Source organism: Heptranchias perlo, unplaced genomic scaffold (genome assembly GCF_035084215.1).
Source record: "Heptranchias perlo isolate sHepPer1 unplaced genomic scaffold, sHepPer1.hap1 HAP1_SCAFFOLD_122, whole genome shotgun sequence".
Lineage (NCBI taxonomy): Eukaryota > Metazoa > Chordata > Chondrichthyes > Hexanchiformes > Hexanchidae > Heptranchias > Heptranchias perlo.
In genome coordinates, this window is record NW_027138451.1 from 566,904 (window position 1) to 576,459 (window position 9,556).

Here is a 9,556-nt window from a genome sequence, read left to right on the forward strand (position 1 = left end):
ATTTCAGGTGTGTGAGAGAGAAACTGAATCAATACTGCAGGATATTCCAGGGAATGTGAGAGAAACAATGAATTAATACTGTAGCATATTGCAGGGCACGTGCGAAAGAGACAGAGAGAGAAATAGAGAGATAGAGAGAGAGAGAGAGAGAGAGAGGGAGAGAGAGAGATCTGACTTAATACTACAGGATACTCCAGGTTATGCGAGATAAACAGTGAATTAATATTGCAGGATAATCCAAGCTGTGCGAGAGAGAGACACAACATTTAAACTGCAAGATAATCCAGAGTGTGTGAAAGTGACACTGAATTAATACTGCAGGACATTCCATGGCTTGCGAGAGAGAGACACTTAATTATTACATGCAGGATATTCCAGTGTGTGTGAGAGGGAACACTGAATTAATACGGCAGGATATTCCAGGGTGTGTGCGGGAGAGAAAAACTGAATTAATACTGCTGGATATTCCATGGTGTGTGATAGAGAAACACTGAATTAATACTGGAAGTTATTCCGGGATGTGTGCGACAGAGAGAGACTGCATTAAAACTGCAGGATATTCCAGGGTGTGCGATATAGACACACTGAATCAATACTGCACGTTATTCCAGGATGTGTGCGAGGGAGAGGCACTGAATTAATACTGCAGGATATTCCAGGGTGTATGCGCGAGAAAGACACTGAATGAATACTTCCGGACATTCTAGGGTGTGTGCGAGGGAGCGACACTGAAGTAACACTGTATGATGACAGCGGGTGTGTGTGAGAGAGACTGAATTAATATTGCAGGACATTCCAGGTTGTGTAAGAGAGAGACTGAATTAAAACTGCAGGATATTCCAGTGTGTGCGCGAGAGAGACATTGAATTAATACTGCAGAATATCCCAGTTTGTGCGATAGAGAGACAGTGAATTAATACTGCAGGATAATCCAGGGTGTGTGACAGAGACACTGAATTAATACTCTCGGATATTACAGGGTGTGTTTGTGGGATAGATATCGAATTAATGCTTCTGGATATTCCGGGTTGTGGGTGTGAGAGAAACACTGAATTAATACTACAGGATAGTTCAGGGTATGTGAGAAAGAGATACTGAATTGATACTGCAAGATATTTCAGGGTATGTGAGAGAGCGAGAGACGCTGAATTAATGCGGCAGGATATCCCATGGTGTGCGAGAGAGAGACACTGAATTAATAATGCAGGATATTCCAGGATGTGCGAGAGACGCACTGAATGAATACTGCAGGATAATCCAGGGGGTGTGCGAGAGAGTTTCACTGAATTAATACTGCAGGATATTCCAGGGTGTGTGAGGGAGACACTGATTTAATACTGCAGGTTATTGCAGGGCATGTGCGAGAGAGAGAGACCTGAATTAATACTGCAGGACATTCCAAGGTGTGAGAGATAGAGAGTGAATTAATACTGCAGGATATTCCAGGACGGGAGAGACACTGAATTAATACTGCACGGTATGTCAGAGTGTAAGAGAGAGATAACATAGAAATATAGAAAATACAGATAAATTACGACACAGAAGGAGGCCATTCGGCCTATTGTGTCTGTCGATCCAAAAAGCGCAATCGAGCCTAATCCCACTTCCCAGCACTTGGTCCGTAGCCTTGTAGGTTATGGCACTTCATGTGCATATCAAGAGCGTGAGGTACTGAATTAACACGCCTTTGATGGAGGGAATCGATGTTTAAGGTGGTGGAAGGGCTGCCGACCGAGCGGGCTGCTTTGTCCTGGATTGTGTCGAGCTCCTTGAGCGTTGCTGGAGCTGTACCCAACCAGGTAAGTTCACATTCCGGACTTCTGCCTTGTAGTTGGTGAAGAGGCTTTCGGGAGTCTTCGTCGGGGGTTTTGGTGAGGATGAGATGAAGTCGTTTATTCCCTCTTGTTGGTTCTCTAAAACGTGCAAGAAGTCCAGTCTGTTTGCTGTCTCTTTCAGGGCTCGGCCATCCAGAGTATATTGTGTGTCCTCACTACCCTCAGTGCTTCATCCAAGTGTTGTTCAACATGGAGGGGGACTGATTCATCAGCTAAGGGAGGGCGGAAGGTGGTAATCAGAAGGAGCTTTCTTTGTCCATGTTTGACCTGAAACGAATGTGGATTGTTGAGAGAGGGGTGCAGATGCTGACTGGAGATAGAGAGAAACAGATGTTGACTGGAGATAGAGGGTTGAAGATGTTGACCGGAGATAGAGGGGTGCAGATATTGACTGGAGATAGAGGGGTGCAGATGTTGATCGGAGATAGATGGTTGAAGATGCTGACTGGAGATGAAGGGCGCAGATTTTGACTGGAGATAGATGGCTGAAGATGCTGACTGGAGCTAGGGGGTGCAGATGTTGACCGGAGATAGAGGGGTGCAGATATTGACTGGAGCTAGGGGGTGCAGATGTTGACCGGAGATAGAGGGGTGCAGATATTGACTGGAGCTAGGGGGTGCTGATGTTGACCGGAGATAGAGGGGTGCAGATGTTGACCGGAGATAGAGGGGTGCAGATATTAACTGGAGATGGAGGGTTGAAGATGCTGACTGGAGATCGAGGAGTGCAGATGTTGACTGGATATAGTGGGTTGCAGATACTCACTGGAGATAGAGGATTGCAGATGTTGACTGGTGTTTGAGGGTAAAGAAGAAGAAAGAAGTTGCATTTCAATTGCGCCATTTTACAAACTCAGAACGTCCCAAATCTCTTCACAGACAATGATGTATTTTTGAAGTGCAGTTACTGTTGGAATGTAGGAAATGCGGCAGCCAATTTGCGCACAGAAAGATCCCGCAAACAGCAATGAGATCAATGACCAGATAATCTTTTTTTAGTGATGTTGGTTGGTTAATTTTAGGCCCCAGGACACGGGGGAGAGCTCCCCTGCTCACCTTCCAATATGTTCACCAGAGAAAGCAGACGCAGCCTCGGTTTAACATCTCATCCAAATGTCGGCACTTCAGACAGTGCAGCGCTCCTTCAGTACTGCCCTCTGACCTTGCAGCGCTCCCTCAGTACTGATCCTCCGAAAGTGCAGCAATCCTTCAGTACTGACCCTCTGACCTTGCAGCCCTCCCTCAGTACTGACCCTCCGACAGTGCAGCACTCATTCAGTACTAACCCTCCGAACGTGCAGCACTCCCTCAGTACTGCCCCTCCGACAGTGGAACCATCCCCAAGTACCGACCGTACGACAGTGCAGCGCTCCCTCAGTACTGACCCTCCGAAAGTGCAGCACTCCTTCAGTATTGCCCATCCGACCGTGCAGCATTCCCTCAGTCCTGACCCTCCGACAGTGCAGCGCTCCCTCAGTACTGACCCACCAAAAGAGCAGCACTCCCACAGTACTGACCTTCCGACAATGCAGATTTCTCTCAGTGCTGACCCTCCGATAGTGCAGTACTCCCTCAGTACTGGCACCGGGAAGTCTCAGCTTGCGTTCTGGGTCTCGAGTCTCTGGAGTGTATGCGTCTCGAGCCCACGACTCTCTGACTCAGAGCCGAGAGTGCTACCTTACGGAGGACGTTGCAGGCCCGACTGGGCTGGGTGCACCTGTCTGATGCCACGGTCGTATTTCAGAGGGCAGTTAAGAGTCAACCATGTTCTGTGAGACTGGAGTCAGAGTTTGAGGGAAAGGTTGAGTGTCAGGAACAAAATGTTCCGAACAGCTCTTTATACCCCTCGAGAAACTGGAATACACCTGAGAGTGATTCTGAGTCTCAAAAATCTTCTTAATGGGAAGAGAATCTTCTGAACTCCTCAGAAGGTGGGTAGGTGGGAGTGAGCGTTATAGGGAGAGGGTGGGCAGATGGGGCGATGGTATAGAGCAAGCGGATTGATAAGTGGGAGTGAGGGATATGGAGGGAGGATGGGTAAGTCGGAGTGAAGGATATGGTCAGGGAGCGTAGATGCGAGTGATGGCTGTGTCAGTGGGATTGAAGGATTATGGGGTGAAGGTGGGTAGGTGAGATTGGGGGATATGGGGGGAAGATATGTCGGTAGGGATTGAGGGATATGGTGAGAAGGTTAGTAGGTAGGGTTGGGTGATCTGGGGAGTAGTTGGTTTTAAGGAGCGTCTTCATGGAGGAGAGATAGGCAGAGAGGTTTAGGGAGGGAATTCAAGATTTGAGGCAGCTGATAACCCCCACGGGATATTGGCAACACTCAGAACTGACCCGTGAAACAATTTCCTGTGGAACCCGGACTCAAGCGAAAGACAGAACCTTCTGAGGTGAACAGAAGGAGTTTTGTAATGACAGGGCTGACCAACATCAACACTTCCACCGATTAAGTAGAATGGGCCTATACTTTCTGGAGGCTAGAAGAATGAGAGGTGAGCTCATTGAAACATACAAGATTCGGACGATTCTTGATCGGGTAGATGCTGAGAGACTATTCCCCCTGGCTGGAGAGTCTAGAACTAGGGGGCATTGTTTCAGGATAAGGGGTCGGCCATTCAAGACTGAGATGAGGAGGAATTTCTTCACTCAGAGGGTTTTGAATCTTTGGAATTCTCTACCCCAGAGGGCTGTAGTTGCTGAGTCAATGTCTATATTGAGCCTGAGATTGATAGAATTTTGGACTCGAGGGGAATCAATGGACATGGGGATCAGGCGGGAAAGTGGAGTTGTGGTCGAAGATCAGCCATAATCTTATTGAATGGCGGAGCAGGCTCGAGGTTCCACATGGCCTACTCCTGCTCCTATTTCTTATATTCTTATGTTCTTCCTCCCTCATGTGTTTATCGAACGTCCCCTTATATGCATCTCTGTGAGTTTCCTCAACTGCTCCTTTCTAATTCTCACCACTCTCTGGGTGAAGAAGTTTCTCCTGAATTCACTATTCGATTTATTAGTGACGAACATATGTTCATGACCCCTGGTTCTGCTCTCACCCGCAAATGGAAACATCTTTTCTACGTCCACCCTATCAAACCCGTCATTAATCTTAAATACTTCTATCAGGTTGTTTTGCGGACTGCAGGGTGCTGTACAGTGGTGTTCCTCAGGGGTCAGTGCTGGCACCACTGCTTTTCTTGATATATATGAATGACTTGGACTTGGGTGTACAGGGCACAATATCAATATTTGCAGATGACACAAAACTTGGAAGGGTAGCACACAATGAGGAGGATAGTGATAGACTTCAAGGGGATATAGACAGGCTGGTGGCGTGGAAACACGTGGCAGATGAAATTAAACCCAGAAAAATGAGAAGTGATACATTTCGGTAGGAAGAACGAGGACAGGCAAAATAAACTCGAGGGCACAACTCTAAAAGGGTCCAGGAACAGAGAGATCTGGGGGTTTGGATGCACAAATCGTTGAAGGTGGCAGGGCAGATTCAGAAAGCGGTTTAAAAAAGCATATGGTATCCTGGGCTTTATAAATAATGGCATAGAGTACAAAAGCATGGAAGTCATGGTGAACATTTATAAAACACTGATTTTGCCACAACTGGAATATTTTGTCCAGTTCTGGGTATTGCACTTTAGGAAAGACGTGAAGGCCTTAGATAGGGTGCAAGAGAGTTTTAGTAGAATGATTCCATGGATTCGGGACTTTAGTTACGTGGATAGACTGGAGAAGCCTGGGTTGTTCTCCCTGAAACAGAGACGATTGTGTGGAGATTTGATCAAGGTATTCAAAATCATGAAGGGCCGAGACAGAGTAAATAGAGATAAACTGATCCCATTGGCGGAAGGGTCAAGAACCAGAGGACACAGATTTCAGCTGATTGGCAAAAGAACCAAAGGTGACATGAGGAAAATCTTTTTTACATCGAGTGTTTAGGATCTGGAATGCACTGCCCGATGGGGTGGTGGAGGCAGATTCAATCATGGCCTTCAAAATGGAACTGGGTAATTACTTGAAAATAAAAAAAGCAGGGCTAAGGGGATAGGGCGGGGGAATGGGACTAGCTGGATTGCACTTGCACGGAGCTGGCGTGGAGTCCATGGGTCGAATGGTCTCCTTCCGTGCTGTAACCTTTCTATTATTCTATGATTCTCTGAGTTCCCCTCAGTTGGTTGTGATCTCCAGTGTGACCGAGTCGTCTAAGTGTTCACGTTGTGAACAGCAACTTGAGTCTTTGATCCGTCAATTTACATTAACGATTTGGAGTCGGGAATCGGAAGTACAATTTCAAAACTTGTGGATGACACAAAATTGGGAGGTGTAGTTTATAGAAAGGAAGCCTGTGTCAAAATGAAAGAAGTCATCAATAATCTTACTGAATGGTGTGTAATTGGCAAATTAATTTTAATATAGATAAGTGTGAGGTGATGCATTTTGATGGGTAGATTATTGAGGCCACATATTGCTTGGAAAATAAGAGTCTAAATGGAGCACTGGAGCAAAGGGGGTCTATGGATTCAGATACACAAATTACTGAAAGTAGCGACACAGGTTAATAGGGCGATAAAAAAGCAAACCAAGCATTGGGTTTCATTTCTAGAGGGATAGAATTGTAAATCAGAGAAGTTATGTTAAATTTGTATGTAACCTTGGTTAGACCACACTTGGAGTACTGTGCACAGTTCTGGTCTAAATATTATTAAATGGTGTAGAGGCAATGGAGAGTGTGCAAAAAAGTTTCAAGAATGATCCCAGGACTGAGGGTATATAATAATCAGGAAAGACTAAACAGGCTGAGCCTCTTTTCTCTAGAAAAGAGAAGGCTGAGGGGTGATCTAATCTTTAAGGTAATGAAAGATTTTGGTGGGGTAGACGTGGAGAAAATGTTTCCCATTGTGGTCGAGTCCATAACTAGAGGTCATCAATATAAGATAGTCACTAATAAATCCAATAGGGAATTCAGGAGTAAATTCTTTACCCAAAGAGTGTTAAGAATGTGGAACGCGCTGCCACAAGCAGTAATTGAGGCAAATAGCATAGATGCATTTCAGAGGAAGCTCGATAAGCACATCAGGGAGAAAGGAATAGAAGGATATGCTGATAGGGTTAGAAAAAGTTGGGGGGGAATAGGTTCGTTTGGAGCATAAACGCCGAATGGCCTGTTTCTCTGCTGGAGACTCGATAATATTGGAGGGGTTTGTATTATTTTAATGATTGCTGAGATTTTTTTCCCAATTTTATTAATTCCCGACAAATTTAATATATCTAAACGCGCGATACATTCTCTGCCGCAATTATACACATAATACAGGGCACGTGTCGAGAAAAGCGCAAGAAACCCGCCATTTATTTATTAAACGGCGAGAGTGCAAATATTCGCACTGAGCGCCAGATCTGTATCGCACCTGTTAGCCGAAGGTACGGGACAACGTCCGCCTTTATTTTATATTTAACATAAAATGAAAGTCAGAAAATAACAATCTCACCCAGCAGAATTTAGAAAATGTTCGTATTTTACAGGACAGGGAGAGGCCACTCGGTAAATGACGTTCAATCTTTGAGCTCTGTGCTGTTTTAAGTGTGGAGTTTAATGTGACCAATTTGGCTTTTATTTTATTCCTTCACTTTCTATTTTCCGGGCGGACTGTGAAAGGGGTTCGGTTTGGCGGCAAAACATTTAAATGAATGATCTGAACATTGTTTATTCTGATTGTAGATTTCTCGGAGAAACAGCAGGAGTTCATTTATCAGTTAACTGATAATTCGGAAGCTGAAGTGGCAACTTCCGAAATGAAGAGAGAAGGCAATAAATAAACAACATCAACAAAGTGAAAGGAAGAGAGAGATAGAATCGGAGTGTTTATTCACTGCTCCGGATCTAAGATTATTTGCTGACCACTGGTTATATGTGATCGCGTGGTTTAATGGATAAGGCGTCTGACTTCTGTTTGATGTATTAGTAGATTGTAGGTTCGAGTCCTGTTGCAGTTGTTTTACACACTGAGTGAAAACGTGTCTTCCAGGTCCTGAAACTATTTCACACCCGACCATTTCTAACAGTGCCTGAAGTGATGCAACGAAAATACATTAAAAAACCGACCCAAAAAACACCGCAATTACATTTATGGAACGCCACAGCCCGACCCCAATCGATTCACATACAATGAATTATATCTTAACTATCAGAGAAGGTACAGCACAGGCAGAGGTCATTTGGCCCATCGTACCTGTGCCGCCTCTTTGAAAGAGCGATCCAATTAATCCCATTCTATTCCCCTGTTCTTTTCCCAGAGCTCTGCAAATGTTCAGTGACGGAGTTGATCAATTGTCTCTGTGACGCAATCGATCAGCGCGTTGGGCCATGAATTAAAAATGTTGTTGGTGATTCGAGCCCCTCCAGGGACGGGTCTTTCGAGTTTATTTGTAACATCCACAGTCTGACAATTTCACCTTTGCAATGTGCCTTTTGGCTGTAACATTGTGCTGAGCACAGGTGCACGTCTTAAGTTCCTCTACCTCCCGCCCCATTAACACACTGGTCACCAGCACCTACATTCCTGTGATCTCCTCTACCTCCCGCCCCATTAACACACTGATCACCGGCACCTGCAGTCCCGGGATCTCCTCTACCTCCCGCCCCATTAACACACTGATCACCGGCACCTACAATCCCGGGATCTCCTCTACCTCCCGCCGATTAACACACTGGTCACCGGCACCTACAATCCAGGTCATCTCTTTATGAAATAAATGTTTGCCTTTTTCCTATTTGATGTCCAGTTATGGTTCATTTGATTTTCCTGGGTTTGGATTGTGACCGTACCAATTTAATGGCAGTGAGCTGATATTGCCAATCGGGCTCAGCATTCTCTGGCGAGCAGTTACCTGCCCTATAAGTTCCGCTGATAACCTGATATCTGACGAATTTCCTTTCCATGTTCCATTACATCTATGCTTTTCTTTTTAGGGTTCAAACGAGGGTGCACAAAGTTAAACACAAAGCAATTTGTCAACATACACGTCTGGTCAGTAAACGCAAGAGCACGCAGACAGAATCCCAATGGACAAAAGCCCTTCTCATTCACTCCCACTGGAAAAAATCCTAAAAGACCAAAACCTTTCCTAATCTCTCCCATTGCATAGAATCACAAAGAGAAAAAAACCCTTCTCATTCCAAGCCATTATAGAGAGTGCGGTGCCCAGAACTGAACACAGTACTTGAAATGAGGTCTAACCAGAGCTCTGGAAAACTGTGACAAAACTTCCACTCCTTTATATTCCAGTTCCCTTGAGATAAAAATCAAAATTTAATCTCCATGTTACCGTATATTTGTAGTGAATTCTGTACTTGGACCCCTAAATCTCTCTCCTCCCCCACAGTTCTTAGCTTCTTCTTAATTAGTAAAAACACTGATCTATCTTTTTAAGGTTCAAAGTGGATGACCTCAAACTTTCCCACGTTGAACTCCATCTGCCACTGTTTTGCCCACTCACTTAATCTATCAATGTCCCTTTGAAACTTTCTGTTCCCATCTATACTGTTTACTGTGCCACCTAACTTCTTGTCGTCAGCATACTTGGATATAAGGCTCTCTGCATAAGAACATAACAAATAGGAGCAGGAGTAGGCCATACGGCCCCTCGAGCCGGCTCCGCCATTCAATCAGATCTTGGGGGATCTTGGACCTCAACTCCACTTT

At 45.1% G+C, this 9,556-nt stretch overlaps 1 long non-coding RNA gene across 1 annotated transcript in view; it reads left to right on the plus strand.

The window, feature by feature from the left end:
• Positions 1 to 8,624, plus strand: part of LOC137308148 (uncharacterized) — a 56,318-nt gene extending 47,694 nt beyond the window's left edge. Inside the window, exon 3 of the long non-coding RNA XR_010959427.1 lies at positions 7,573 to 8,624. This is a non-coding gene — a long non-coding RNA (uncharacterized lncRNA). The remainder of the gene's footprint in view (positions 1 to 7,572) is intronic.
• The last annotated feature ends 932 nt before the right edge of the window (positions 8,625 to 9,556 follow it).